Source organism: Rhinoderma darwinii (genome assembly GCF_050947455.1).
Source record: "Rhinoderma darwinii isolate aRhiDar2 chromosome 5 unlocalized genomic scaffold, aRhiDar2.hap1 SUPER_5_unloc_33, whole genome shotgun sequence".
Lineage (NCBI taxonomy): Eukaryota > Metazoa > Chordata > Amphibia > Anura > Rhinodermatidae > Rhinoderma > Rhinoderma darwinii.
The window spans coordinates 424,138-451,015 of record NW_027461791.1 but is presented as its reverse complement, the minus strand read 5'-3'; the positions used below and the strand labels follow the sequence as shown (position 1 = coordinate 451,015).

The window sequence follows — 26,878 nt, the reverse complement described above, 5'->3', positions numbered from 1 at the left end:
AATTAATGAATAGATTGCCACCTCTTGTTGTGTGTCGTCTGTGTTTCTGTGTTTCCGGCATTTCACATTGGAACACCTCATTCACCTTCCTTGTCTTCTCTCCGCCCTCCCTTTTAGGTAAGTTAAAGAGCTGCACCTGAGCCAGCCACTGATTGATTGATTGATTGATTGATTGATTGATTGATTGATTGATGCAGCACAACAGTCAAATAGTGGAGTGGAGTAGGGGAACAGCAAACAGCCAATAAAGCAGCCCGCCCGCTCGCCTGCCCGCCACAATGGACCTACCTGTGTACACTAGATGGATGTGATGGAATGTACTGTCGTCCCTACATTTCAAGAAGAAGTAAGAATTGCAGTTGCAACAAAGCCTTGCTTGCCTACAAAGAGAGCAGCAATTTGGATTTGTTACTATGTTACCTAGAAGAATAACAAACTGTGCAAGGATGGAGGTTGTAGGAGCAAGGAGAAGTTGTCTGTAAAGTTGGTGGATGCCTATTTTCCATTTTGCAGTCCCTTGTCTCCCTCTTGTGGCCTCCTGGAGGCAACTAGCTGTGCAAAAAAAAGACAGCCTGGCGGCCGGCTGTTGCAGTGTTGCCCTCTCAGGCAACACTGAGTGACTGACTGAGCCTCACCGTCTTATATAAAGTTCAGACGGAACTTTGCACGTGTCATAGTGGAGCCCTCAGGATTCCAGAGCCAGCTTTCTGACATCATAATGGGGCCTCAGAGATAAAAGCCTGGGCCCAGGCAGTGTTGGTCAGTGCTGCTCAGCAGGCAGCACTGGACTGGACTGGATTACAGCTGATACAAGGTGTGAAGGAACAAGGGGTGGCTGTGGGCATGCACTTGCTGCCGCTGCCAGTGTTTATCTGCATGGCAGCAGGGCATTTGGGCGTTGCCAGGAAGGCGTTTTTATGTAGATTCCTCCTCTTTCAGCACTGCATTGTGGTGCAAGCAAAAGAAGCAAATCCTGTCTGGCTTCCTCTCCGGCCTTTATTCACCTCCCGTGTAGCTGTGAGTGTGTGAGCCTGCAGGGCCCCATGGAATTGCCTAGAAGTAGGCTGAATCGCTGCAAGGGCTGAACAGCAGTATCGGGCAGGCTCGGGCAACGCGCGGCCCGTTCGGGTTATCGCTTCTCGGCCTTTTGGCTAAGATCAAGTGTAGTATCTGTTCTTATCAGTTTAATATCTGATACGTCCCCTATCTGGGGACCATATATTAAATGGATTTTTAGAACAGGGAGATGGAAATAGAGCTTGCTCTGTCCACTCCACGCATTGACCTGGTATTGCAGTATTTCCAGGACCGGTGCACCCTTTCCTTATGTGTTGACTAAAAGCAGATTCCAAAAGTGTTTTTTGTCTTTGCTATTGTTTCTGTCTTTCTGAAGGGATCTCCCCTTTTAATCCCATTATTTCAACACCTGTTGGACAATGCATGAGTGATAATGAGCTCATTGATTAAATGCAATTAATGAATAGATTGCCACCTCTTGTTGTGTGTCGTCTGTGTTTCTGTGTTTCCGGCATTTCACATTGGAACACCTCATTCACCTTCCTTGTCTTCTCTCCGCCCTCCCTTTTAGGTAAGTTAAAGAGCTGCACCTGAGCCAGCCACTGATTGATTGATTGATTGATTGATTGATTGATTGATTGATTGATTGATTGATTGATTGATTGATGCAGCACAACAGTCAAATAGTGGAGTGGAGTAGGGGAACAGCAAACAGCCAATAAAGCAGCCCGCCCGCTCGCCTGCCCGCCACAATGGACCTACCTGTGTACACTAGATGGATGTGATGGAATGTACTGTCGTCCCTACATTTCAAGAAGAAGTAAGAATTGCAGTTGCAACAAAGCCTTGCTTGCCTACAAAGAGAGCAGCAATTTGGATTTGTTACTATGTTACCTAGAAGAATAACAAACTGTGCAAGGATGGAGGTTGTAGGAGCAAGGAGAAGTTGTCTGTAAAGTTGGTGGATGCCTATTTTCCATTTTGCAGTCCCTTGTCTCCCTCTTGTGGCCTCCTGGAGGCAACTAGCTGTGCAAAAAAAAGACAGCCTGGCGGCCGGCTGTTGCAGTGTTGCCCTCTCAGGCAACACTGAGTGACTGACTGAGCCTCACCGTCTTATATAAAGTTCAGACGGAACTTTGCACGTGTCATAGTGGAGCCCTCAGGATTCCAGAGCCAGCTTTCTGACATCATAATGGGGCCTCAGAGATAAAAGCCTGGGCCCAGGCAGTGTTGGTCAGTGCTGCTCAGCAGGCAGCACTGGACTGGACTGGATTACAGCTGATACAAGGTGTGAAGGAACAAGGGGTGGCTGTGGGCATGCACTTGCTGCCGCTGCCAGTGTTTATCTGCATGGCAGCAGGGCATTTGGGCGTTGCCAGGAAGGCGTTTTTATGTAGATTCCTCCTCTTTCAGCACTGCATTGTGGTGCAAGCAAAAGAAGCAAATCCTGTCTGGCTTCCTCTCCGGCCTTTATTCACCTCCCGTGTAGCTGTGAGTGTGTGAGCCTGCAGGGCCCCATGGAATTGCCTAGAAGTAGGCTGAATCGCTGCAAGGGCTGAACAGCAGTATCGGGCAGGCTCGGGCAACGCGCGGCCCGTTCGGGTTATCGCTTCTCGGCCTTTTGGCTAAGATCAAGTGTAGTATCTGTTCTTATCAGTTTAATATCTGATACGTCCCCTATCTGGGGACCATATATTAAATGGATTTTTAGAACAGGGAGATGGAAATAGAGCTTGCTCTGTCCACTCCACGCATTGACCTGGTATTGCAGTATTTCCAGGACCGGTGCACCCTTTCCTTATGTGTTGACTAAAAGCAGATTCCAAAAGTGTTTTTTGTCTTTGCTATTGTTTCTGTCTTTCTGAAGGGATCTCCCCTTTTAATCCCATTATTTCAACACCTGTTGGACAATGCATGAGTGATAATGAGCTCATTGATTAAATGCAATTAATGAATAGATTGCCACCTCTTGTTGTGTGTCGTCTGTGTTTCTGTGTTTCCGGCATTTCACATTGGAACACCTCATTCACCTTCCTTGTCTTCTCTCCGCCCTCCCTTTTAGGTAAGTTAAAGAGCTGCACCTGAGCCAGCCACTGATTGATTGATTGATTGATTGATTGATTGATTGATTGATTGATTGATGCAGCACAACAGTCAAATAGTGGAGTGGAGTAGGGGAACAGCAAACAGCCAATAAAGCAGCCCGCCCGCTCGCCTGCCCGCCACAATGGACCTACCTGTGTACACTAGATGGATGTGATGGAATGTACTGTCGTCCCTACATTTCAAGAAGAAGTAAGAATTGCAGTTGCAACAAAGCCTTGCTTGCCTACAAAGAGAGCAGCAATTTGGATTTGTTACTATGTTACCTAGAAGAATAACAAACTGTGCAAGGATGGAGGTTGTAGGAGCAAGGAGAAGTTGTCTGTAAAGTTGGTGGATGCCTATTTTCCATTTTGCAGTCCCTTGTCTCCCTCTTGTGGCCTCCTGGAGGCAACTAGCTGTGCAAAAAAAAGACAGCCTGGCGGCCGGCTGTTGCAGTGTTGCCCTCTCAGGCAACACTGAGTGACTGACTGAGCCTCACCGTCTTATATAAAGTTCAGACGGAACTTTGCACGTGTCATAGTGGAGCCCTCAGGATTCCAGAGCCAGCTTTCTGACATCATAATGGGGCCTCAGAGATAAAAGCCTGGGCCCAGGCAGTGTTGGTCAGTGCTGCTCAGCAGGCAGCACTGGACTGGACTGGATTACAGCTGATACAAGGTGTGAAGGAACAAGGGGTGGCTGTGGGCATGCACTTGCTGCCGCTGCCAGTGTTTATCTGCATGGCAGCAGGGCATTTGGGCGTTGCCAGGAAGGCGTTTTTATGTAGATTCCTCCTCTTTCAGCACTGCATTGTGGTGCAAGCAAAAGAAGCAAATCCTGTCTGGCTTCCTCTCCGGCCTTTATTCACCTCCCGTGTAGCTGTGAGTGTGTGAGCCTGCAGGGCCCCATGGAATTGCCTAGAAGTAGGCTGAATCGCTGCAAGGGCTGAACAGCAGTATCGGGCAGGCTCGGGCAACGCGCGGCCCGTTCGGGTTATCACTTCTCGGCCTTTTGGCTAAGATCAAGTGTAGTATCTGTTCTTATCAGTTTAATATCTGATACGTCCCCTATCTGGGGACCATATATTAAATGGATTTTTAGAACAGGGAGATGGAAATAGAGCTTGCTCTGTCCACTCCACGCATTGACCTGGTATTGCAGTATTTCCAGGACCGGTGCACCCTTTCCTTATGTGTTGACTAAAAGCAGATTCCAAAAGTGTTTTTTGTCTTTGCTATTGTTTCTGTCTTTCTGAAGGGATCTCCCCTTTTAATCCCATTATTTCAACACCTGTTGGACAATGCATGAGTGATAATGAGCTCATTGATTAAATGCAATTAATGAATAGATTGCCACCTCTTGTTGTGTGTCGTCTGTGTTTCTGTGTTTCCGGCATTTCACATTGGAACACCTCATTCACCTTCCTTGTCTTCTCTCCGCCCTCCCTTTTAGGTAAGTTAAAGAGCTGCACCTGAGCCAGCCACTGATTGATTGATTGATTGATTGATTGATTGATTGATTGATTGATTGATTGATTGATGCAGCACAACAGTCAAATAGTGGAGTGGAGTAGGGGAACAGCAAACAGCCAATAAAGCAGCCCACCCGCTCGCCTGCCCGCCACAATGGACCTACCTGTGTACACTAGATGGATGTGATGGAATGTACTGTCGTCCCTACATTTCAAGAAGAAGTAAGAATTGCAGTTGCAACAAAGCCTTGCTTGCCTACAAAGAGAGCAGCAATTTGGATTTGTTACTATGTTACCTAGAAGAATAACAAACTGTGCAAGGATGGAGGTTGTAGGAGCAAGGAGAAGTTGTCTGTAAAGTTGGTGGATGCCTATTTTCCATTTTGCAGTCCCTTGTCTCCCTCTTGTGGCCTCCTGGAGGCAACTAGCTGTGCAAAAAAAAGACAGCCTGGCGGCCGGCTGTTGCAGTGTTGCCCTCTCAGGCAACACTGAGTGACTGACTGAGCCTCACCGTCTTATATAAAGTTCAGACGGAACTTTGCACGTGTCATAGTGGAGCCCTCAGGATTCCAGAGCCAGCTTTCTGACATCATAATGGGGCCTCAGAGATAAAAGCCTGGGCCCAGGCAGTGTTGGTCAGTGCTGCTCAGCAGGCAGCACTGGACTGGACTGGATTACAGCTGATACAAGGTGTGAAGGAACAAGGGGTGGCTGTGGGCATGCACTTGCTGCCGCTGCCAGTGTTTATCTGCATGGCAGCAGGGCATTTGGGCGTTGCCAGGAAGGCGTTTTTATGTAGATTCCTCCTCTTTCAGCACTGCATTGTGGTGCAAGCAAAAGAAGCAAATCCTGTCTGGCTTCCTCTCCGGCCTTTATTCACCTCCCGTGTAGCTGTGAGTGTGTGAGCCTGCAGGGCCCCATGGAATTGCCTAGAAGTAGGCTGAATCGCTGCAAGGGCTGAACAGCAGTATCGGGCAGGCTCGGGCAACGCGCGGCCCGTTCGGGTTATCGCTTCTCGGCCTTTTGGCTAAGATCAAGTGTAGTATCTGTTCTTATCAGTTTAATATCTGATACGTCCCCTATCTGGGGACCATATATTAAATGGATTTTTAGAACAGGGAGATGGAAATAGAGCTTGCTCTGTCCACTCCACGCATTGACCTGGTATTGCAGTATTTCCAGGACCGGTGCACCCTTTCCTTATGTGTTGACTAAAAGCAGATTCCAAAAGTGTTTTTTGTCTTTGCTATTGTTTCTGTCTTTCTGAAGGGTCTCCCCTTTTAATCCCATTATTTCAACACCTGTTGGACAATGCATGAGTGATAATGAGCTCATTGATTAAATGCAATTAATGAATAGATTGCCACCTCTTGTTGTGTGTCGTCTGTGTTTCTGTGTTTCCGGCATTTCACATTGGAACACCTCATTCACCTTCCTTGTCTTCTCTCCGCCCTCCCTTTTAGGTAAGTTAAAGAGCTGCACCTGAGCCAGCCACTGATTGATTGATTGATTGATTGATTGATTGATTGATTGATGCAGCACAACAGTCAAATAGTGGAGTGGAGTAGGGGAACAGCAAACAGCCAATAAAGCAGCCCGCCCGCTCGCCTGCCCGCCACAATGGACCTACCTGTGTACACTAGATGGATGTGATGGAATGTACTGTCGTCCCTACATTTCAAGAAGAAGTAAGAATTGCAGTTGCAACAAAGCCTTGCTTGCCTACAAAGAGAGCAGCAATTTGGATTTGTTACTATGTTACCTAGAAGAATAACAAACTGTGCAAGGATGGAGGTTGTAGGAGCAAGGAGAAGTTGTCTGTAAAGTTGGTGGATGCCTATTTTCCATTTTGCAGTCCCTTGTCTCCCTCTTGTGGCCTCCTGGAGGCAACTAGCTGTGCAAAAAAAAGACAGCCTGGCGGCCGGCTGTTGCAGTGTTGCCCTCTCAGGCAACACTGAGTGACTGACTGAGCCTCACCGTCTTATATAAAGTTCAGACGGAACTTTGCACGTGTCATAGTGGAGCCCTCAGGATTCCAGAGCCAGCTTTCTGACATCATAATGGGGCCTCAGAGATAAAAGCCTGGGCCCAGGCAGTGTTGGTCAGTGCTGCTCAGCAGGCAGCACTGGACTGGACTGGATTACAGCTGATACAAGGTGTGAAGGAACAAGGGGTGGCTGTGGGCATGCACTTGCTGCCGCTGCCAGTGTTTATCTGCATGGCAGCAGGGCATTTGGGCGTTGCCAGGAAGGCGTTTTTATGTAGATTCCTCCTCTTTCAGCACTGCATTGAGGTGCAAGCAAAAGAAGCAAATCCTGTCTGGCTTCCTCTCCGGCCTTTATTCACCTCCCGTGTAGCTGTGAGTGTGTGAGCCTGCAGGGCCCCATGGAATTGCCTAGAAGTAGGCTGAATCGCTGCAAGGGCTGAACAGCAGTATCGGGCAGGCTCGGGCAACGCGCGGCCCGTTCGGGTTATCGCTTCTCGGCCTTTTGGCTAAGATCAAGTGTAGTATCTGTTCTTATCAGTTTAATATCTGATACGTCCCCTATCTGGGGACCATATATTAAATGGATTTTTAGAACAGGGAGATGGAAATAGAGCTTGCTCTGTCCACTCCACGCATTGACCTGGTATTGCAGTATTTCCAGGACCGGTGCACCCTTTCCTTATGTGTTGACTAAAAGCAGATTCCAAAAGTGTTTTTTGTCTTTGCTATTGTTTCTGTCTTTCTGAAGGGATCTCCCCTTTTAATCCCATTATTTCAACACCTGTTGGACAATGCATGAGTGATAATGAGCTCATTGATTAAATGCAATTAATGAATAGATTGCCACCTCTTGTTGTGTGTCGTCTGTGTTTCTGTGTTTCCGGCATTTCACATTGGAACACCTCATTCACCTTCCTTGTCTTCTCTCCGCCCTCCCTTTTAGGTAAGTTAAAGAGCTGCACCTGAGCCAGCCACTGATTGATTGATTGATTGATTGATTGATTGATTGATTGATTGATTGATTGATTGATGCAGCACAACAGTCAAATAGTGGAGTGGAGTAGGGGAACAGCAAACAGCCAATAAAGCAGCCCGCCCGCTCGCCTGCCCGCCACAATGGACCTACCTGTGTACACTAGATGGATGTGATGGAATGTACTGTCGTCCCTACATTTCAAGAAGAAGTAAGAATTGCAGTTGCAACAAAGCCTTGCTTGCCTACAAAGAGAGCAGCAATTTGGATTTGTTACTATGTTACCTAGAAGAATAACAAACTGTGCAAGGATGGAGGTTGTAGGAGCAAGGAGAAGTTGTCTGTAAAGTTGGTGGATGCCTATTTTCAATTTTGCAGTCCCTTGTCTCCCTCTTGTGGCCTCCTGGAGGCAACTAGCTGTGCAAAAAAAAGACAGCCTGGCGGCCGGCTGTTGCAGTGTTGCCCTCTCAGGCAACACTGAGTGACTGACTGAGCCTCACCGTCTTATATAAAGTTCAGACGGAACTTTGCACGTGTCATAGTGGAGCCCTCAGGATTCCAGAGCCAGCTTTCTGACATCATAATGGGGCCTCAGAGATAAAAGCCTGGGCCCAGGCAGTGTTGGTCAGTGCTGCTCAGCAGGCAGCACTGGACTGGACTGGATTACAGCTGATACAAGGTGTGGAGGAACAAGGGGTGGCTGTGGGCATGCACTTGCTGCCGCTGCCAGTGTTTATCTGCATGGCAGCAGGGCATTTGGGCGTTGCCAGGAAGGCGTTTTTATGTAGATTCCTCCTCTTTCAGCACTGCATTGTGGTGCAAGCAAAAGAAGCAAATCCTGTCTGGCTTCCTCTCCGGCCTTTATTCACCTCCCGTGTAGCTGTGAGTGTGTGAGCCTGCAGGGCCCCATGGAATTGCCTAGAAGTAGGCTGAATCGCTGCAAGGGCTGAACAGCAGTATCGGGCAGGCTCGGGCAACGCGCGGCCCGTTCGGGTTATCGCTTCTCGGCCTTTTGGCTAAGATCAAGTGTAGTATCTGTTCTTATCAGTTTAATATCTGATACGTCCCCTATCTGGGGACCATATATTAAATGGATTTTTAGAACAGGGAGATGGAAATAGAGCTTGCTCTGTCCACTCCACGCATTGACCTGGTATTGCAGTATTTCCAGGACCGGTGCACCCTTTCCTTATGTGTTGACTAAAAGCAGATTCCAAAAGTGTTTTTTGTCTTTGCTATTGTTTCTGTCTTTCTGAAGGGATCTCCCCTTTTAATCCCATTATTTCAACACCTGTTGGACAATGCATGAGTGATAATGAGCTCATTGATTAAATGCAATTAATGAATAGATTGCCACCTCTTGTTGTGTGTCGTCTGTGTTTCTGTGTTTCCGGCATTTCACATTGGAACACCTCATTCACCTTCCTTGTCTTCTCTCCGCCCTCCCTTTTAGGTAAGTTAAAGAGCTGCACCTGAGCCAGCCACTGATTGATTGATTGATTGATTGATTGATTGATTGATTGATTGATTGATTGATGCAGCACAACAGTCAAATAGTGGAGTGGAGTAGGGGAACAGCAAACAGCCAATAAAGCAGCCCGCCCGCTCGCCTGCCCGCCACAATGGACCTACCTGTGTACACTAGATGGATGTGATGGAATGTACTGTCGTCCCTACATTTCAAGAAGAAGTAAGAATTGCAGTTGCAACAAAGCCTTGCTTGCCTACAAAGAGAGCAGCAATTTGGATTTGTTACTATGTTACCTAGAAGAATAACAAACTGTGCAAGGATGGAGGTTGTAGGAGCAAGGAGAAGTTGTCTGTAAAGTTGGTGGATGCCTATTTTCCATTTTGCAGTCCCTTGTCTCCCTCTTGTGGCCTCCTGGAGGCAACTAGCTGTGCAAAAAAAAGACAGCCTGGCGGCCGGCTGTTGCAGTGTTGCCCTCTCAGGCAACACTGAGTGACTGACTGAGCCTCACCGTCTTATATAAAGTTCAGACGGAACTTTGCACGTGTCATAGTGGAGCCCTCAGGATTCCAGAGCCAGCTTTCTGACATCATAATGGGGCCTCAGAGATAAAAGCCTGGGCCCAGGCAGTGTTGGTCAGTGCTGCTCAGCAGGCAGCACTGGACTGGACTGGATTACAGCTGATACAAGGTGTGAAGGAACAAGGGGTGGCTGTGGGCATGCACTTGCTGCCGCTGCCAGTGTTTATCTGCATGGCAGCAGGGCATTTGGGCGTTGCCAGGAAGGCGTTTTTATGTAGATTCCTCCTCTTTCAGCACTGCATTGTGGTGCAAGCAAAAGAAGCAAATCCTGTCTGGCTTCCTCTCCGGCCTTTATTCACCTCCCGTGTAGCTGTGAGTGTGTGAGCCTGCAGGGCCCCATGGAATTGCCTAGAAGTAGGCTGAATCGCTGCAAGGGCTGAACAGCAGTATCGGGCAGGCTCGGGCAACGCGCGGCCCGTTCGGGTTATCGCTTCTCGGCCTTTTGGCTAAGATCAAGTGTAGTATCTGTTCTTATCAGTTTAATATCTGATACGTCCCCTATCTGGGGACCATATATTAAATGGATTTTTAGAACAGGGAGATGGAAATAGAGCTTGCTCTGTCCACTCCACGCATTGACCTGGTATTGCAGTATTTCCAGGACCGGTGCACCCTTTCCTTATGTGTTGACTAAAAGCAGATTCCAAAAGTGTTTTTTGTCTTTGCTATTGTTTCTGTCTTTCTGAAGGGATCTCCCCTTTTAATCCCATTATTTCAACACCTGTTGGACAATGCATGAGTGATAATGAGCTCATTGATTAAATGCAATTAATGAATAGATTGCCACCTCTTGTTGTGTGTCGTCTGTGTTTCTGTGTTTCCGGCATTTCACATTGGAACACCTCATTCACCTTCCTTGTCTTCTCTCCGCCCTCCCTTTTAGGTAAGTTAAAGAGCTGCACCTGAGCCAGCCACTGATTGATTGATTGATTGATTGATTGATTGATTGATTGATTGATTGATTGATGCAGCACAACAGTCAAATAGTGGAGTGGAGTAGGGGAACAGCAAACAGCCAATAAAGCAGCCCGCCCGCTCGCCTGCCCGCCACAATGGACCTACCTGTGTACACTAGATGGATGTGATGGAATGTACTGTCGTCCCTACATTTCAAGAAGAAGTAAGAATTGCAGTTGCAACAAAGCCTTGCTTGCCTACAAAGAGAGCAGCAATTTGGATTTGTTACTATGTTACCTAGAAGAATAACAAACTGTGCAAGGATGGAGGTTGTAGGAGCAAGGAGAAGTTGTCTGTAAAGTTGGTGGATGCCTATTTTCCATTTTGCAGTCCCTTGTCTCCCTCTTGTGGCCTCCTGGAGGCAACTAGCTGTGCAAAAAAAAGACAGCCTGGCGGTCGGCTGTTGCAGTGTTGCCCTCTCAGGCAACACTGAGTGACTGACTGAGCCTCACCGTCTTATATAAAGTTCAGACGGAACTTTGCACGTGTCATAGTGGAGCCCTCAGGATTCCAGAGCCAGCTTTCTGACATCATAATGGGGCCTCAGAGATAAAAGCCTGGGCCCAGGCAGTGTTGGTCAGTGCTGCTCAGCAGGCAGCACTGGACTGGACTGGATTACAGCTGATACAAGGTGTGAAGGAACAAGGGGTGGCTGTGGGCATGCACTTGCTGCCGCTGCCAGTGTTTATCTGCATGGCAGCAGGGCATTTGGGCGTTGCCAGGAAGGCGTTTTTATGTAGATTCCTCCTCTTTCAGCACTGCATTGTGGTGCAAGCAAAAGAAGCAAATCCTGTCTGGCTTCCTCTCCGGCCTTTATTCACCTCCCGTGTAGCTGTGAGTGTGTGAGCCTGCAGGGCCCCATGGAATTGCCTAGAAGTAGGCTGAATCGCTGCAAGGGCTGAACAGCAGTATCGGGCAGGCTCGGGCAACGCGCGGCCCGTTCGGGTTATCGCTTCTCGGCCTTTTGGCTAAGATCAAGTGTAGTATCTGTTCTTATCAGTTTAATATCTGATACGTCCCCTATCTGGGGACCATATATTAAATGGATTTTTAGAACAGGGAGATGGAAATAGAGCTTGCTCTGTCCACTCCACGCATTGACCTGGTATTGCAGTATTTCCAGGACCGGTGCACCCTTTCCTTATGTGTTGACTAAAAGCAGATTCCAAAAGTGTTTTTTGTCTTTGCTATTGTTTCTGTCTTTCTGAAGGGATCTCCCCTTTTAATCCCATTATTTCAACACCTGTTGGACAATGCATGAGTGATAATGAGCTCATTGATTAAATGCAATTAATGAATAGATTGCCACCTCTTGTTGTGTGTCGTCTGTGTTTCTGTGTTTCCGGCATTTCACATTGGAACACCTCATTCACCTTCCTTGTCTTCTCTCCGCCCTCCCTTTTAGGTAAGTTAAAGAGCTGCACCTGAGCCAGCCACTGATTGATTGATTGATTGATTGATTGATTGATTGATTGATTGATTGATTGATGCAGCACAACAGTCAAATAGTGGAGTGGAGTAGGGGAACAGCAAACAGCCAATAAAGCAGCCCGCCCGCTCGCCTGCCCGCCACAATGGACCTACCTGTGTACACTAGATGGATGTGATGGAATGTACTGTCGTCCCTACATTTCAAGAAGAAGTAAGAATTGCAGTTGCAACAAAGCCTTGCTTGCCTACAAAGAGAGCAGCAATTTGGATTTGTTACTATGTTACCTAGAAGAATAACAAACTGTGCAAGGATGGAGGTTGTAGGAGCAAGGAGAAGTTGTCTGTAAAGTTGGTGGATGCCTATTTTCCATTTTGCAGTCCCTTGTCTCCCTCTTGTGGCCTCCTGGAGGCAACTAGCTGTGCAAAAAAAAGACAGCCTGGCGGCCGGCTGTTGCAGTGTTGCCCTCTCAGGCAACACTGAGTGACTGACTGAGCCTCACCGTCTTATATAAAGTTCAGACGGAACTTTGCACGTGTCATAGTGGAGCCCTCAGGATTCCAGAGCCAGCTTTCTGACATCATAATGGGGCCTCAGAGATAAAAGCCTGGGCCCAGGCAGTGTTGGTCAGTGCTGCTCAGCAGGCAGCACTGGACTGGACTGGATTACAGCTGATACAAGGTGTGAAGGAACAAGGGGTGGCTGTGGGCATGCACTTGCTGCCGCTGCCAGTGTTTATCTGCATGGCAGCAGGGCATTTGGGCGTTGCCAGGAAGGCGTTTTTATGTAGATTCCTCCTCTTTCAGCACTGCATTGTGGTGCAAGCAAAAGAAGCAAATCCTGTCTGGCTTCCTCTCCGGCCTTTATTCACCTCCCGTGTAGCTGTGAGTGTGTGAGCCTGCAGGGCCCCATGGAATTGCCTAGAAGTAGGCTGAATCGCTGCAAGGGCTGAACAGCAGTATCGGGCAGGCTCGGGCAACGCGCGGCCCGTTCGGGTTATCGCTTCTCGGCCTTTTGGCTAAGATCAAGTGTAGTATCTGTTCTTATCAGTTTAATATCTGATACGTCCCCTATCTGGGGACCATATATTAAATGGATTTTTAGAACAGGGAGATGGAAATAGAGCTTGCTCTGTCCACTCCACGCATTGACCTGGTATTGCAGTATTTCCAGGACCGGTGCACCCTTTCCTTATGTGTTGACTAAAAGCAGATTCCAAAAGTGTTTTTTGTCTTTGCTATTGTTTCTGTCTTTCTGAAGGGATCTCCCCTTTTAATCCCATTATTTCAACACCTGTTGGACAATGCATGAGTGATAATGAGCTCATTGATTAAATGCAATTAATGAATAGATTGCCACCTCTTGTTGTGTGTCGTCTGTGTTTCTGTGTTTCCGGTATTTCACATTGGAACACCTCATTCACCTTCCTTGTCTTCTCTCCGCCCTCCCTTTTAGGTAAGTTAAAGAGCTGCACCTGAGCCAGCCACTGATTGATTGATTGATTGATTGATTGATTGATTGATTGATTGATTGATGCAGCACAACAGTCAAATAGTGGAGTGGAGTAGGGGAACAGCAAACAGCCAATAAAGCAGCCCGCCCGCTCGCCTGCCCGCCACAATGGACCTACCTGTGTACACTAGATGGATGTGATGGAATGTACTGTCGTCCCTACATTTCAAGAAGAAGTAAGAATTGCAGTTGCAACAAAGCCTTGCTTGCCTACAAAGAGAGCAGCAATTTGGATTTGTTACTATGTTACCTAGAAGAATAACAAACTGTGCAAGGATGGAGGTTGTAGGAGCAAGGAGAAGTTGTCTGTAAAGTTGGTGGATGCCTATTTTCCATTTTGCAGTCCCTTGTCTCCCTCTTGTGGCCTCCTGGAGGCAACTAGCTGTGCAAAAAAAAGACAGCCTGGCGGCCGGCTGTTGCAGTGTTGCCCTCTCAGGCAACACTGAGTGACTGACTGAGCCTCACCGTCTTATATAAAGTTCAGACGGAACTTTGCACGTGTCATAGTGGAGCCCTCAGGATTCCAGAGCCAGCTTTCTGACATCATAATGGGGCCTCAGAGATAAAAGCCTGGGCCCAGGCAGTGTTGGTCAGTGCTGCTCAGCAGGCAGCACTGGACTGGACTGGATTACAGCTGATACAAGGTGTGAAGGAACAAGGGGTGGCTGTGGGCATGCACTTGCTGCCGCTGCCAGTGTTTATCTGCATGGCAGCAGGGCATTTGGGCGTTGCCAGGAAGGCGTTTTTATGTAGATTCCTCCTCTTTCAGCACTGCATTGTGGTGCAAGCAAAAGAAGCAAATCCTGTCTGGCTTCCTCTCCGGCCTTTATTCACCTCCCGTGTAGCTGTGAGTGTGTGAGCCTGCAGGGCCCCATGGAATTGCCTAGAAGTAGGCTGAATCGCTGCAAGGGCTGAACAGCAGTATCGGGCAGGCTCGGGCAACGCGCGGCCCGTTCGGGTTATCGCTTCTCGGCCTTTTGGCTAAGATCAAGTGTAGTATCTGTTCTTATCAGTTTAATATCTGATACGTCCCCTATCTGGGGACCATATATTAAATGGATTTTTAGAACAGGGAGATGGAAATAGAGCTTGCTCTGTCCACTCCACGCATTGACCTGGTATTGCAGTATTTCCAGGACCGGTGCACCCTTTCCTTATGTGTTGACTAAAAGCAGATTCCAAAAGTGTTTTTTGTCTTTGCTATTGTTTCTGTCTTTCTGAAGGGATCTCCCCTTTTAATCCCATTATTTCAACACCTGTTGGACAATGCATGAGTGATAATGAGCTCATTGATTAAATGCAATTAATGAATAGATTGCCACCTCTTGTTGTGTGTCGTCTGTGTTTCTGTGTTTCCGGCATTTCACATTGGAACACCTCATTCACCTTCCTTGTCTTCTCTCCGCCCTCCCTTTTAGGTAAGTTAAAGAGCTGCACCTGAGCCAGCCACTGATTGATTGATTGATTGATTGATTGATTGATTGATTGATTGATTGATGCAGCACAACAGTCAAATAGTGGAGTGGAGTAGGGGAACAGCAAACAGCCAATAAAGCAGCCCGCCCGCTCGCCTGCCCGCCACAATGGACCTACCTGTGTACACTAGATGGATGTGATGGAATGTACTGTCGTCCCTACATTTCAAGAAGAAGTAAGAATTGCAGTTGCAACAAAGCCTTGCTTGCCTACAAAGAGAGCAGCAATTTGGATTTGTTACTATGTTACCTAGAAGAATAACAAACTGTGCAAGGATGGAGGTTGTAGGAGCAAGGAGAAGTTGTCTGTAAAGTTGGTGGATGCCTATTTTCCATTTTGCAGTCCCTTGTCTCCCTCTTGTGGCCTCCTGGAGGCAACTAGCTGTGCAAAAAAAAGACAGCCTGGCGGCCGGCTGTTGCAGTGTTGCCCTCTCAGGCAACACTGAGTGACTGACTGAGCCTCACCGTCTTATATAAAGTTCAGATGGAACTTTGCACGTGTCATAGTGGAGCCCTCAGGATTCCAGAGCCAGCTTTCTGACATCATAATGGGGCCTCAGAGATAAAAGCCTGGGCCCAGGCAGTGTTGGTCAGTGCTGCTCAGCAGGCAGCACTGGACTGGACTGGATTACAGCTGATACAAGGTGTGAAGGAACAAGGGGTGGCTGTGGGCATGCACTTGCTGCCGCTGCCAGTGTTTATCTGCATGGCAGCAGGGCATTTGGGCGTTGCCAGGAAGGCGTTTTTATGTAGATTCCTCCTCTTTCAGCACTGCATTGTGGTGCAAGCAAAAGAAGCAAATCCTGTCTGGCTTCCTCTCCGGCCTTTATTCACCTCCCGTGTAGCTGTGAGTGTGTGAGCCTGCAGGGCCCCATGGAATTGCCTAGAAGTAGGCTGAATCGCTGCAAGGGCTGAACAGCAGTATCGGGCAGGCTCGGGCAACGCGCGGCCCGTTCGGGTTATCGCTTCTCGGCCTTTTGGCTAAGATCAAGTGTAGTATCTGTTCTTATCAGTTTAATATCTGATACGTCCCCTATCTGGGGACCATATATTAAATGGATTTTTAGAACAGGGAGATGGAAATAGAGCTTGCTCTGTCCACTCCACGCATTGACCTGGTATTGCAGTATTTCCAGGACCGGTGCACCCTTTCCTTATGTGTTGACTAAAAGCAGATTCCAAAAGTGTTTTTTGTCTTTGCTATTGTTTCTGTCTTTCTGAAGGGATCTCCCCTTTTAATCCCATTATTTCAACACCTGTTGGACAATGCATGAGTGATAATGAGCTCATTGATTAAATGCAATTAATGAATAGATTGCCACCTCTTGTTGTGTGTCGTCTGTGTTTCTGTGTTTCCGGCATTTCACATTGGAACACCTCATTCACCTTCCTTGTCTTCTCTCCGCCCTCCCTTTTAGGTAAGTTAAAGAGCTGCACCTGAGCCAGCCACTGATTGATTGATTGATTGATTGATTGATTGATTGATTGATTGATTGATTGATTGATTGATTGATGCAGCACAACAGTCAAATAGTGGAGTGGAGTAGGGGAACAGCAAACAGCCAATAAAGCAGCCCGCCCGCTCGCCTGCCCGCCACAATGGACCTACCTGTGTACACTAGATGGATGTGATGGAATGTACTGTCGTCCCTACATTTCAAGAAGAAGTAAGAATTGCAGTTGCAACAAAGCCTTGCTTGCCTACAAAGAGAGCAGCAATTTGGATTTGTTACTATGTTACCTAGAAGAATAACAAACTGTGCAAGGATGGAGGTTGTAGGAGCAAGGAGAAGTTGTCTGTAAAGTTGGTGGATGCCTATTTTCCATTTTGCAGTCCCTTGTCTCCCTCTTGTGGCCTCCTGGAGGCAACTAGCTGTGCAAAAAAAAGACAGCCTGGCGGCCGGCTGTTGCAGTGTTGCCCTCTCAGGCAACACTGAGTGACTGACTGAGCCTCACCGTCTTATATAAAGTTCAGACGGAACTTTGCACGTGTCATAGTGGAGCCCTCAGGATTCCAGAGCCAGCTTTCTGACATCATAATGGGGCCTCAGAGATAAAAGCCTGGGCCCAGGCAGTGTTGGTCAGTGCTGCTCAGCAGGCAGCACTGGACTGGACTGGATTACAGCTGATACAAGGTGTGAAGGAACAAGGGGTGGCTGTGGGCATGCACTTGCTGCCGCTGCCAGTGTTTATCTGCATGGCAGCAGGGCATTTGGGCGTTGCCAGGAAGGTGTTTTTATGTAGATTCCTCCTCTTTCAGCACTGCATTGTGGTGCAAGCAAAAGAAGCAAATCCTGTCTGGCTTCCTCTCCGGCCTTTATTCACCTCCCGTGTAGCTGTGAGTGTGTGAGCCTGCAGGGCCCCATGGAATTGCCTAGAAGTAGGCTGAATCGCTGCAAGGGCTGAACAGCAGTATCGGGCAGGCTCGGGCAATGCGCGGCCCGTTCGGGTTATCGCTTCTCGGCCTTTTGGCTAAGATCAAGTGTAGTATCTGTTCTTATCAGTTTAATATCTGATACGTCCCCTATCTGGGGACCATATATTAAATGGATTTTTAGAACAGGGAGATGGAAATAGAGCTTGCTCTGTCCACTCCACGCATTGACCTGGTATTGCAGTATTTCCAGGACCGGTGCACCCTTTCCTTATGTGTTGACTAAAAGCAGATTCCAAAAGTGTTTTTTGTCTTTGCTATTGTTTCTGTCTTTCTGAAGGGATCTCCCCTTTTAATCCCATTATTTCAACACCTGTTGGACAATGCATGAGTGATAATGAGCTCATTGATTAAATGCAATTAATGAATAGATTGCCACCTCTTGTTGTGTGTCGTCTGTGTTTCTGTGTTTCCGGCATTTCACATTGGAACACCTCATTCACCTTCCTTGTCTTCTCTCCGCCCTCCCTTTTAGGTAAGTTAAAGAGCTGCACCTGAGCCAGCCACTGATTGATTGATTGATTGATTGATTGATTGATTGATTGATTGATGCAGCACAACAGTCAAATAGTGGAGTGGAGTAGGGGAACAGCAAACAGCCAATAAAGCAGCCCGCCCGCTCGCCTGCCCGCCACAATGGACCTACCTGTGTACACTAGATGGATGTGATGGAATGTACTGTCGTCCCTACATTTCAAGAAGAAGTAAGAATTGCAGTTGCAACAAAGCCTTGCTTGCCTACAAAGAGAGCAGCAATTTGGATTTGTTACTATGTTACCTAGAAGAATAACAAACTGTGCAAGGATGGAGGTTGTAGGAGCAAGGAGAAGTTGTCTGTAAAGTTGGTGGATGCCTATTTTCCATTTTGCAGTCCCTTGTCTCCCTCTTGTGGCCTCCTGGAGGCAACTAGCTGTGCAAAAAAAAGACAGCCTGGCGGCCGGCTGTTGCAGTGTTGCCCTCTCAGGCAACACTGAGTGACTGACTGAGCCTCACCGTCTTATATAAAGTTCAGACGGAACTTTGCACGTGTCATAGTGGAGCCCTCAGGATTCCAGAGCCAGCTTTCTGACATCATAATGGGGCCTCAGAGATAAAAGCCTGGGCCCAGGCAGTGTTGGTCAGTGCTGCTCAGCAGGCAGCACTGGACTGGACTGGATTACAGCTGATACAAGGTGTGAAGGAACAAGGGGTGGCTGTGGGCATGCACTTGCTGCCGCTGCCAGTGTTTATCTGCATGGCAGCAGGGCATTTGGGCGTTGCCAGGAAGGTGTTTTTATGTAGATTCCTCCTCTTTCAGCACTGCATTGTGGTGCAAGCAAAAGAAGCAAATCCTGTCTGGCTTCCTCTCCGGCCTTTATTCACCTCCCGTGTAGCTGTGAGTGTGTGAGCCTGCAGGGCCCCATGGAATTGCCTAGAAGTAGGCTGAATCGCTGCAAGGGCTGAACAGCAGTATCGGGCAGGCTCGGGCAACGCGCGGCCCGTTCGGGTTATCGCTTCTCGGCCTTTTGGCTAAGATCAAGTGTAGTATCTGTTCTTATCAGTTTAATATCTGATACGTCCCCTATCTGGGGACCATATATTAAATGGATTTTTAGAACAGGGAGATGGAAATAGAGCTTGCTCTGTCCACTCCACGCATTGACCTGGTATTGCAGTATTTCCAGGACCGGTGCACCCTTTCCTTATGTGTTGACTAAAAGCAGATTCCAAAAGTGTTTTTTGTCTTTGCTATTGTTTCTGTCTTTCTGAAGGGATCTCCCCTTTTAATCCCATTATTTCAACACCTGTTGGACAATGCATGAGTGATAATGAGCTCATTGATTAAATGCAATTAATGAATAGATTGCCACCTCTTGTTGTGTGTCGTCTGTGTTTCTGTGTTTCCGGCATTTCACATTGGAACACCTCATTCACCTTCCTTGTCTTCTCTCCGCCCTCCCTTTTAGGTAAGTTAAAGAGCTGCACCTGAGCCAGCCACTGATTGATTGATTGATTGATTGATTGATTGATTGATTGATTGATTGATTGATTGATGCAGCACAACAGTCAAATAGTGGAGTGGAGTAGGGGAACAGCAAACAGCCAATAAAGCAGCCCGCCCGCTCGCCTGCCCGCCACAATGGACCTACCTGTGTACACTAGATGGATGTGATGGAATGTACTGTCGTCCCTACATTTCAAGAAGAAGTAAGAATTGCAGTTGCAACAAAGCCTTGCTTGCCTACAAAGAGAGCAGCAATTTGGATTTGTTACTATGTTACCTAGAAGAATAACAAACTGTGCAAGGATGGAGGTTGTAGGAGCAAGGAGAAGTTGTCTGTAAAGTTGGTGGATGCCTATTTTCCATTTTGCAGTCCCTTGTCTCCCTCTTGTGGCCTCCTGGAGGCAACTAGCTGTGCAAAAAAAAGACAGCCTGGCGGCCGGCTGTTGCAGTGTTGCCCTCTCAGGCAACACTGAGTGACTGACTGAGCCTCACCGTCTTATATAAAGTTCAGACGGAACTTTGCACGTGTCATAGTGGAGCCCTCAGGATTCCAGAGCCAGCTTTCTGACATCATAATGGGGCCTCAGAGATAAAAGCCTGGGCCCAGGCAGTGTTGGTCAGTGCTGCTCAGCAGGCAGCACTGGACTGGACTGGATTACAGCTGATACAAGGTGTGAAGGAACAAGGGGTGGCTGTGGGCATGCACTTGCTGCCGCTGCCAGTGTTTATCTGCATGGCAGCAGGGCATTTGGGCGTTGCCAGGAAGGCGTTTTTATGTAGATTCCTCCTCTTTCAGCACTGCATTGTGGTGCAAGCAAAAGAAGCAAATCCTGTCTGGCTTCCTCTCCGGCCTTTATTCACCTCCCGTGTAGCTGTGAGTGTGTGAGCCTGCAGGGCCCCATGGAATTGCCTAGAAGTAGGCTGAATCGCTGCAAGGGCTGAACAGCAGTATCGGGCAGGCTCGGGCAACGCGCGGCCCGTTCGGGTTATCGCTTCTCGGCCTTTTGGCTAAGATCAAGTGTAGTATCTGTTCTTATCAGTTTAATATCTGATACGTCCCCTATCTGGGGACCATATATTAAATGGATTTTTAGAACAGGGAGATGGAAATAGAGCTTGCTCTGTCCACTCCACGCATTGACCTGGTATTGCAGTATTTCCAGGACCGGTGCACCCTTTCCTTATGTGTTGACTAAAAGCAGATTCCAAAAGTGTTTTTTGTCTTTGCTATTGTTTCTGTCTTTCTGAAGGGATCTCCCCTTTTAATCCCATTATTTCAACACCTGTTGGACAATGCATGAGTGATAATGAGCTCATTGATTAAATGCAATTAATGAATAGATTGCCACCTCTTGTTGTGTGTCGTCTGTGTTTCTGTGTTTCCGGCATTTCACATTGGAACACCTCATTCACCTTCCTTGTCTTCTCTCCGCCCTCCCTTTTAGGTAAGTTAAAGAGCTGCACCTGAGCCAGCCACTGATTGATTGATTGATTGATTGATTGATTGATTGATTGATGCAGCACAACAGTCAAATAGTGGAGTGGAGTAGGGGAACAGCAAACAGCCAATAAAGCAGCCCGCCCGCTCGCCTGCCCGCCACAATGGACCTACCTGTGTACACTAGATGGATGTGATGGAATGTACTGTCGTCCCTACATTTCAAGAAGAAGTAAGAATTGCAGTTGCAACAAAGCCTTGCTTGCCTACAAAGAGAGCAGCAATTTGGATTTGTTACTATGTTACCTAGAAGAATAACAAACTGTGCAAGGATGGAGGTTGTAGGAGCAAGGAGAAGTTGTCTGTAAAGTTGGTGGATGCCTATTTTCCATTTTGCAGTCCCTTGTCTCCCTCTTGTGGCCTCCTGGAGGCAACTAGCTGTGCAAAAAAAAGACAGCCTGGCGGCCGACTGTTGCAGTGTTGCCCTCTCAGGCAACACTGAGTGACTGACTGAGCCTCACCGTCTTATATAAAGTTCAGACGGAACTTTGCACGTGTCATAGTGGAGCCCTCAGGATTCCAGAGCCAGCTTTCTGACATCATAATGGGGCCTCAGAGATAAAAGCCTGGGCCCAGGCAGTGTTGGTCAGTGCTGCTCAGCAGGCAGCACTGGACTGGACTGGATTACAGCTGATACAAGGTGTGAAGGAACAAGGGGTGGCTGTGGGCATGCACTTGCTGCCGCTGCCAGTGTTTATCTGCATGGCAGCAGGGCATTTGGGCGTTGCCAGGAAGGCGTTTTTATGTAGATTCCTCCTCTTTCAGCACTGCATTGTGGTGCAAGCAAAAGAAGCAAATCCTGTCTGGCTTCCTCTCCGGCCTTTATTCACCTCCCGTGTAGCTGTGAGTGTGTGAGCCTGCAGGGCCCCATGAAATTGCCTAGAAGTAGGCTGAATCGCTGCAAGGGCTGAACAGCAGTATCGGGCAGGCTCGGGCAACGCGCGGCCCGTTCGGGTTATCGCTTCTCGGCCTTTTGGCTAAGATCAAGTGTAGTATCTGTTCTTATCAGTTTAATATCTGATACGTCCCCTATCTGGGGACCATATATTAAATGGATTTTTAGAACAGGGAGATGGAAATAGAGCTTGCTCTGTCCACTCCACGCATTGACCTGGTATTGCAGTATTTCCAGGACCGGTGCACCCTTTCCTTATGTGTTGACTAAAAGCAGATTCCAAAAGTGTTTTTTGTCTTTGCTATTGTTTCTGTCTTTCTGAAGGGATCTCCCCTTTTAATCCCATTATTTCAACACCTGTTGGACAATGCATGAGTGATAATGAGCTCATTGATTAAATGCAATTAATGAATAGATTGCCACCTCTTGTTGTGTGTCGTCTGTGTTTCTGTGTTTCCGGCATTTCACATTGGAACACCTCATTCACCTTCCTTGTCTTCTCTCCGCCCTCCCTTTTAGGTAAGTTAAAGAGCTGCACCTGAGCCAGCCACTGATTGATTGATTGATTGATTGATTGATTGATTGATTGATTGATTGATTGATGCAGCACAACAGTCAAATAGTGGAGTGGAGTAGGGGAACAGCAAACAGCCAATAAAGCAGCCCGCCCGCTCGCCTGCCCGCCACAATGGACCTACCTGTGTACACTAGATGGATGTGATGGAATGTACTGTCGTCCCTACATTTCAAGAAGAAGTAAGAATTGCAGTTGCAACAAAGCCTTGCTTGCCTACAAAGAGAGCAGCAATTTGGATTTGTTACTATGTTACCTAGAAGAATAACAAACTGTGCAAGGATGGAGGTTGTAGGAGCAAGGAGAAGTTGTCTGTAAAGTTGGTGGATGCCTATTTTCCATTTTGCAGTCCCTTGTCTCCCTCTTGTGGCCTCCTGGAGGCAACTAGCTGTGCAAAAAAAAGACAGCCTGGCGGCCGGCTGTTGCAGTGTTGCCCTCTCAGGCAACACTGAGTGACTGACTGAGCCTCACCGTCTTATATAAAGTTCAGACGGAACTTTGCACGTGTCATAGTGGAGCCCTCAGGATTCCAGAGCCAGCTTTCTGACATCATAATGGGGCCTCAGAGATAAAAGCCTGGGCTCAGGCAGTGTTGGTCAGTGCTGCTCAGCAGGCAGCACTGGACTGGACTGGATTACAGCTGATACAAGGTGTGAAGGAACAAGGGGTGGCTGTGGGCATGCACTTGCTGCCGCTGCCAGTGTTTATCTGCATGGCAGCAGGGCATTTGGGCGTTGCCAGGAAGGCGTTTTTATGTAGATTCCTCCTCTTTCAGCACTGCATTGTGGTGCAAGCAAAAGAAGCAAATCCTGTCTGGCTTCCTCTCCGGCCTTTATTCACCTCCCGTGTAGCTGTGAGTGTGTGAGCCTGCAGGGCCCCATGGAATTGCCTAGAAGTAGGCTGAATCGCTGCAAGGGCTGAACAGCAGTATCGGGCAGGCTCGGGCAACGCGCGGCCCGTTCGGGTTATCGCTTCTCGGCCTTTTGGCTAAGATCAAGTGTAGTATCTGTTCTTATCAGTTTAATATCTGATACGTCCCCTATCTGGGGACCATATATTAAATGGATTTTTAGAACAGGGAGATGGAAATAGAGCTTGCTCTGTCCACTCCACGCATTGACCTGGTATTGCAGTATTTCCAGGACCGGTGCACCCTTTCCTTATGTGTTGACTAAAAGCAGATTCCAAAAGTGTTTTTTGTCTTTGCTATTGTTTCTGTCTTTCTGAAGGGATCTCCCCTTTTAATCCCATTATTTCAACACCTGTTGGACAATGCATGAGTGATAATGAGCTCATTGATTAAATGCAATTAATGAATAGATTGCCACCTCTTGTTGTGTGTCGTCTGTGTTTCTGTGTTTCCGGCATTTCACATTGGAACACCTCATTCACCTTCCTTGTCTTCTCTCCGCCCTCCCTTTTAGGTAAGTTAAAGAGCTGCACCTGAGCCAGCCACTGATTGATTGATTGATTGATTGATTGATTGATTGATTGATTGATTGATGCAGCACAACAGTCAAATAGTGGAGTGGAGTAGGGGAACAGCAAACAGCCAATAAAGCAGCCCGCCCGCTCGCCTGCCCGCCACAATGGACCTACCTGTGTACACTAGATGGATGTGATGGAATGTACTGTCGTCCCTACATTTCAAGAAGAAGTAAGAATTGCAGTTGCAACAAAGCCTTGCTTGCCTACAAAGAGAGCAGCAATTTGGATTTGTTACTATGTTACCTAGAAGAATAACAAACTGTGCAAGGATGGAGGTTGTAGGAGCAAGGAGAAGTTGTCTGTAAAGTTGGTGGATGCCTATTTTCCATTTTGCAGTCCCTTGTCTCCCTCTTGTGGCCTCCTGGAGGCAACTAGCTGTGCAAAAAAAAGACAGCCTGGTGGCCGGCTGTTGCAGTGTTGCCCTCTCAGGCAACACTGAGTGACTGACTGAGCCTCACCGTCTTATATAAAGTTCAGACGGAACTTTGCACGTGTCATAGTGGAGCCCTCAGGATTCCAGAGCCAGCTTTCTGACATCATAATGGGGCCTCAGAGATAAAAGCCTGGGCCCAGGCAGTGTTGGTCAGTGCTGCTCAGCAGGCAGCACTGGACTGGACTGGATTACAGCTGATACAAGGTGTGAAGGAACAAGGGGTGGCTGTGGGCATGCACTTGCTGCCGCTGCCAGTGTTTATCTGCATGGCAGCAGGGCATTTGGGCGTTGCCAGGAAGGCGTTTTTATGTAGATTCCTCCTCTTTCAGCACTGCATTGTGGTGCAAGCAAAAGAAGCAAATCCTGTCTGGCTTCCTCTCCGGCCTTTATTCACCTCCCGTGTAGCTGTGAGTGTGTGAGCCTGCAGGGCCCCATGGAATTGCCTAGAAGTAGGCTGAATCGCTGCAAGGGCTGAACAGCAGTATCGGGCAGGCTCGGGCAACGCGCGGCCCGTTCGGGTTATCGCTTCTCGGCCTTTTGGCTAAGATCAAGTGTAGTATCTGTTCTTATCAGTTTAATATCTGATACGTCCCCTATCTGGGGACCATATATTAAATGGATTTTTAGAACAGGGAGATGGAAATAGAGCTTGCTCTGTCCACTCCACGCATTGACCTGGTATTGCAGTATTTCCAGGACCGGTGCACCCTTTCCTTATGTGTTGACTAAAAGCAGATTCCAAAAGTGTTTTTTGTCTTTGCTATTGTTTCTGTCTTTCTGAAGGGATCTCCCCTTTTAATCCCATTATTTCAACACCTGTTGGACAATGCATGAGTGATAATGAGATCATTGATTAAATGCAATTAATGAATAGATTGCCACCTCTTGTTGTGTGTCGTCTGTGTTTCTGTGTTTCCGGCATTTCACATTGGAACACCTCATTCACCTTCCTTGTCTTCTCTCCGCCCTCCCTTTTAGGTAAGTTAAAGAGCTGCACCTGAGCCAGCCACTGATTGATTGATTGATTGATTGATTGATTGATTGATTGATTGATGCAGCACAACAGTCAAATAGTGGAGTGGAGTAGGGGAACAGCAAACAGCCAATAAAGCAGCCCGCCCGCTCGCCTGCCCGCCACAATGGACCTACCTGTGTACACTAGATGGATGTGATGGAATGTGCTGTCGTCCCTACATTTCAAGAAGAAGTAAGAATTGCAGTTGCAACAAAGCCTTGCTTGCCTACAAAGAGAGCAGCAATTTGGATTTGTTACTATGTTACCTAGAAGAATAACAAACTGTGCAAGGATGGAGGTTGTAGGAGCAAGGAGAAGTTGTCTGTAAAGTTGGTGGATGCCTATTTTCCATTTTGCAGTCCCTTGTCTCCCTCTTGTGGCCTCCTGGAGGCAACTAGCTGTGCAAAAAAAAGACAGCCTGGCGGCCGGCTGTTGCAGTGTTGCCCTCTCAGGCAACACTGAGTGACTGACTGAGCCTCACCGTCTTATATAAAGTTCAGACGGAACTTTGCACGTGTCATAGTGGAGCCCTCAGGATTCCAGAGCCAGCTTTCTGACATCATAATGGGGCCTCAGAGATAAAAGCCTGGGCCCAGGCAGTGTTGGTCAGTGCTGCTCAGCAGGCAGCACTGGACTGGACTGGATTACAGCTGATACAAGGTGTGAAGGAACAAGGGGTGGCTGTGGGCATGCACTTGCTGCCGCTGCCAGTGTTTATCTGCATGGCAGCAGGGCATTTGGGCGTTGCCAGGAAGGCGTTTTTATGTAGATTCCTCCTCTTTCAGCACTGCATTGTGGTGCAAGCAAAAGAAGCAAATCCTGTCTGGCTTCCTCTCCGGCCTTTATTCACCTCCCGTGTAGCTGTGAGTGTGTGAGCCTGCAGGGCCCCATGGAATTGCCTAGAAGTAGGCTGAATCGCTGCAAGGGCTGAACAGCAGTATCGGGCAGGCTCGGGCAACGCGCGGCCCGTTCGGGTTATCGCTTCTCGGCCTTTTGGCTAAGATCAAGTGTAGTATCTGTTCTTATCAGTTTAATATCTGATACGTCCCCTATCTGGGGACCATATATTAAATGGATTTTTAGAACAGGGAGATGGAAATAGAGCTTGCTCTGTCCACTCCACGCATTGACCTGGTATTGCAGTATTTCCAGGACCGGTGCACCCTTTCCTTATGTGTTGACTAAAAGCAGATTCCAAAAGTGTTTTTTGTCTTTGCTATTGTTTCTGTCTTTCTGAAGGGATCTCCCCTTTTAATCCCATTATTTCAACACCTGTTGGACAATGCATGAGTGATAATGAGCTCATTGATTAAATGCAATTAATGAATAGATTGCCACCTCTTGTTGTGTGTCGTCTGTGTTTCTGTGTTTCCGGCATTTCACATTGGAACACCTCATTCACCTTCCTTGTCTTCTCTCCGCCCTCCCTTTTAGGTAAGTTAAAGAGCTGCACCTGAGCCAGCCACTGATTGATTGATTGATTGATTGATTGATTGATTGATTGATTGATGCAGCACAACAGTCAAATAGTGGAGTGGAGTAGGGGAACAGCAAACAGCCAATAAAGCAGCCCGCCCGCTCGCCTGCCCGCCACAATGGACC

At 47.8% G+C, this 26,878-nt stretch overlaps 18 non-coding genes across 18 annotated transcripts; all 18 read left to right on the top strand.

The window, feature by feature from the left end:
- The first annotated feature begins 1,131 nt into the window (after nucleotides 1–1,131).
- Nucleotides 1,132–1,322, top strand: LOC142690300 (U2 spliceosomal RNA). The gene has a single exon (XR_012859089.1). It is a non-coding gene; the product is annotated as a U2 spliceosomal RNA (small nuclear RNA).
- Nucleotides 1,323–2,622: 1,300 nt separating this feature from the next.
- Nucleotides 2,623–2,813, top strand: LOC142690299 (U2 spliceosomal RNA). Its single transcript, XR_012859088.1, has one exon. It is a non-coding gene; the product is annotated as a U2 spliceosomal RNA (small nuclear RNA).
- A 1,284-nt stretch (nucleotides 2,814–4,097) lies between these two features.
- Nucleotides 4,098–4,288, top strand: LOC142690325 (U2 spliceosomal RNA). The gene has a single exon (XR_012859112.1). It is a non-coding gene; the product is annotated as a U2 spliceosomal RNA (small nuclear RNA).
- A 1,292-nt stretch (nucleotides 4,289–5,580) lies between these two features.
- On the top strand, nucleotides 5,581–5,771 carry LOC142690298 (U2 spliceosomal RNA). Its single transcript, XR_012859087.1, has one exon. It is a non-coding gene; the product is annotated as a U2 spliceosomal RNA (small nuclear RNA).
- A 1,275-nt stretch (nucleotides 5,772–7,046) lies between these two features.
- On the top strand, nucleotides 7,047–7,237 carry LOC142690297 (U2 spliceosomal RNA). The gene has a single exon (XR_012859086.1). It is a non-coding gene; the product is annotated as a U2 spliceosomal RNA (small nuclear RNA).
- A 1,292-nt stretch (nucleotides 7,238–8,529) lies between these two features.
- Nucleotides 8,530–8,720, top strand: LOC142690295 (U2 spliceosomal RNA). Its single transcript, XR_012859085.1, has one exon. It is a non-coding gene; the product is annotated as a U2 spliceosomal RNA (small nuclear RNA).
- A 1,288-nt stretch (nucleotides 8,721–10,008) lies between these two features.
- Nucleotides 10,009–10,199, top strand: LOC142690294 (U2 spliceosomal RNA). The gene has a single exon (XR_012859084.1). It is a non-coding gene; the product is annotated as a U2 spliceosomal RNA (small nuclear RNA).
- Nucleotides 10,200–11,487: 1,288 nt separating this feature from the next.
- Nucleotides 11,488–11,678, top strand: LOC142690292 (U2 spliceosomal RNA). The gene has a single exon (XR_012859082.1). It is a non-coding gene; the product is annotated as a U2 spliceosomal RNA (small nuclear RNA).
- A 1,288-nt stretch (nucleotides 11,679–12,966) lies between these two features.
- On the top strand, nucleotides 12,967–13,157 carry LOC142690291 (U2 spliceosomal RNA). The gene has a single exon (XR_012859081.1). It is a non-coding gene; the product is annotated as a U2 spliceosomal RNA (small nuclear RNA).
- A 1,284-nt stretch (nucleotides 13,158–14,441) lies between these two features.
- On the top strand, nucleotides 14,442–14,632 carry LOC142690290 (U2 spliceosomal RNA). The gene has a single exon (XR_012859080.1). It is a non-coding gene; the product is annotated as a U2 spliceosomal RNA (small nuclear RNA).
- Nucleotides 14,633–15,916: 1,284 nt separating this feature from the next.
- Nucleotides 15,917–16,107, top strand: LOC142690289 (U2 spliceosomal RNA). The gene has a single exon (XR_012859079.1). It is a non-coding gene; the product is annotated as a U2 spliceosomal RNA (small nuclear RNA).
- A 1,300-nt stretch (nucleotides 16,108–17,407) lies between these two features.
- Nucleotides 17,408–17,598, top strand: LOC142690288 (U2 spliceosomal RNA). The gene has a single exon (XR_012859078.1). It is a non-coding gene; the product is annotated as a U2 spliceosomal RNA (small nuclear RNA).
- A 1,280-nt stretch (nucleotides 17,599–18,878) lies between these two features.
- LOC142690286 (U2 spliceosomal RNA) lies at nucleotides 18,879–19,069 on the top strand. The gene has a single exon (XR_012859076.1). It is a non-coding gene; the product is annotated as a U2 spliceosomal RNA (small nuclear RNA).
- Nucleotides 19,070–20,361: 1,292 nt separating this feature from the next.
- Nucleotides 20,362–20,552, top strand: LOC142690284 (U2 spliceosomal RNA). The gene has a single exon (XR_012859075.1). It is a non-coding gene; the product is annotated as a U2 spliceosomal RNA (small nuclear RNA).
- A 1,276-nt stretch (nucleotides 20,553–21,828) lies between these two features.
- On the top strand, nucleotides 21,829–22,019 carry LOC142690283 (U2 spliceosomal RNA). Its single transcript, XR_012859074.1, has one exon. It is a non-coding gene; the product is annotated as a U2 spliceosomal RNA (small nuclear RNA).
- A 1,288-nt stretch (nucleotides 22,020–23,307) lies between these two features.
- LOC142690282 (U2 spliceosomal RNA) lies at nucleotides 23,308–23,498 on the top strand. Its single transcript, XR_012859073.1, has one exon. It is a non-coding gene; the product is annotated as a U2 spliceosomal RNA (small nuclear RNA).
- A 1,284-nt stretch (nucleotides 23,499–24,782) lies between these two features.
- On the top strand, nucleotides 24,783–24,973 carry LOC142690281 (U2 spliceosomal RNA). The gene has a single exon (XR_012859072.1). It is a non-coding gene; the product is annotated as a U2 spliceosomal RNA (small nuclear RNA).
- A 1,280-nt stretch (nucleotides 24,974–26,253) lies between these two features.
- LOC142690279 (U2 spliceosomal RNA) lies at nucleotides 26,254–26,444 on the top strand. Its single transcript, XR_012859070.1, has one exon. It is a non-coding gene; the product is annotated as a U2 spliceosomal RNA (small nuclear RNA).
- The last annotated feature ends 434 nt before the right edge of the window (nucleotides 26,445–26,878 follow it).